We start from the raw sequence: 2,688 nt of genomic DNA, 5'->3' as shown, positions 1-2,688 counted from the left end.
GTGTGTGCGTGCGCGCGCGCGTGCGTGTGTGCATGCGTGTGTGTCTGTGTGTGCATGTGTGTGTGTATTGAAAACCATCATGTGAATTCTTTTCCATGATTCTTTAGGATCTTAAACGTTGATAAGTGTCATGTCAGAGATAATAGTGTGCGGTGTACAGCTACTCGTCTCGCAATTTTAACTATGTAAGTGGAAGATAAAAGTAATTTCACGCATTCTACAAAGCAGGGAGGAGGGTAAAAGACAACTGTTACTGATTTTGTAAAAGATAAGATTTTGATAATAAAATTTAAACAGACTAATGTTTTTGATTTGGTGGAAGGTAAGATTTTAAAAATTCGAGTCCCCTATTAAAATAAATGCTTCTTTTGCACATGACGTTAGGGCGATTTACAAGTGGGCATATTATGGAGAGTAGAAATCCCCGATATGCTGTGCGTAGAAAGTCAAGGAATTTCAGAAATGGAGACATAATGATGACTTTAACCGAATAAAGTTACTTGACGCATTCTCTTAAGGAAAGCTATTTTACACTGTAATAATATAATGTCTGAAAGGACAGATAAAAAAGTACCGAGTATTAGCTCTTGTAAATAGTTATAGTCAACTGAGTCGTAAGAATATTATTATGCAACAATCTTTGTTTACAATCGAATCCCTGCAGTCCTTTTAACATTTGCTTTCACTTTTTTAAAAATTAGGTGATCAAATACGGAAAGCCCCCAAGTATGCTTTTTCTATCGGAATTGTTATTTTCATACCCCCACCCCCTTTTGGGGTTGTATTGTTGTTGCCGGGTTTTTTTTGTTTTTTTTTGTTTTTTTAATTTGTGTTTTCTTTTGACTGTCTTAGCATACACCCCTTCAGGATAATAAGCTTCTTTGCAGCAATCTTGAAAATCCGCTCAGCACTTCCATCACTGAAGGCTTCACCAAAAAAGATCATAGTGAGCTGTATTTGTGTGAACTGGAAAGGGTTAGGACGGTTTTTATGATGCAAGTGCTGCTTTGTAAAGCCGGGAAAGTATTGGCAATCCAGTTTTAAAGAGGAACAAATCGGATGATTTAGAGTAGAAAGGATGACGTGTTGGACTACAAGCTGGGAAAAAAAACCCGCAAGTGCAAATGCGAAAAGAAGGTGGAAAAGAGTGGAAAGAAAGGAAGGGGAGGGGAGGGGAGGGGAGATTTCTTTGTATAAACGGTCTCGTCCTCCCATCTTCAAGCTTTCACGAATTGGAGAGTTCTATTAAATTGAAATGCCAAAGCCTGGGTAGTGGCAGGGGATGTAACCGAGTTTGTTGGGGGAGGTAACCCAGGGGATTGAGACACACAGTTGAAGGGGTTGGGGGAATTCCGTTGCTGTATGTGTGTGTGGAGGGGGGGGGGGTATATTGCACCATTAACTCTTGTTTGTGCCTCACACATTGCACAATCCGAACTCTTACATTATGCCGTGGCGCCCACACCTTCCCCTAACCCCCTTCCATGAGATGAGATACTCTGACGTAACGAAATAAGGATGGCACGTCCAAACAACACGTTAGTGTAACAGAGGGAAAAGGTGTTGGTCTCAATTCAGTAGTCCTGGAATTTTATTTTAAAAGCCTGTATATCGAATTTTGGACAAAACTGACTTTTCGATTCCACCTGTTACAACACGGCGCACATTTCTGCCTCATTCTGGCATCGACACCTTAACAAATTCCGTTGGGAAAGTATTTTGAAGATATTCAACGCAACTAGCAGTTGAGAGGCAACGATGTGGGTTTTTTTTCTTAAGTTGCTTTTTTAGGGGGAGGGGGGATGGGGCTGAGGAGGGGATTTTGGTTGGGTTTTTTTTCATTCTTTCTTCTTTTTTGTGACTCTCTTGAACATGTTAAGAAACTGGATGTACTGTCTTTTAAAATAAGACCCCGGAGTGGTTTAATTATTCAGGACCCACAGCAAACAACTCTTTCTTTGCAAACAGTTACAAGTTCTCCACTTTCGAGCTGATTCTTCCCCAGTTCATGCTCGACTAAAATAGGTGACCCCAAGACGCTAGAGTAAATATCTACACAACGAGAAGTCTAATTCCAGACAGAAAGTTATAAAACACGAAATTAGTACATGCCCACACCCACCCCCCACACCCCCACTACCCCAATCCCTCAAATAAAAGATCTAGTTACTATTTTATTTTATTTTCAGTATTCCTCATTCAATTATTCATCTTCAGTTTAAATAGGAAGAAAGATAGACAGAAATATAATAGATGAACGGATAAAAAGATAAACAGAGTTAAATAAATAAAAGCTGGAGATAAGGCTTTCTACCAAAAAATATGATAATTGGCTAACTATCTTTCTGAACGAGGTTATGAGTGCGCATTATTTTCTAATAAAATTTGTTTGCGCAAATTATAATGAACAGTTTTGAAGACCTCACCTCTTTCTTTAGCTACCAACTAATTAGAGTGCAGATGACCAGTCAGGCAGTGCAAGAGAGGGGGGAAATAAAGCAATTGGATCCCCGAAGCGCATTATATGCTAATCAGTGGCTAATTAATTTGTTTTTGTTTCTCTTAAATTGGACGAGTTGAAGTGGGTGGGGGTGAGGGTGGGGTGGTATCTAAGAGTTCACAAACGTAAAAAGACAGGAACATTATTTTTTACGAAAGTGTATTCGGTTTGTGTGTGTGTGTGTGTGT

This window comes from Aplysia californica, unplaced genomic scaffold, assembly GCF_000002075.1.
Source record: "Aplysia californica isolate F4 #8 unplaced genomic scaffold, AplCal3.0 scaffold00407, whole genome shotgun sequence".
In the NCBI taxonomy this organism is placed as follows: domain Eukaryota; kingdom Metazoa; phylum Mollusca; class Gastropoda; order Aplysiida; family Aplysiidae; genus Aplysia; species Aplysia californica.
Note: the sequence above shows the minus strand (reverse complement) of the source record.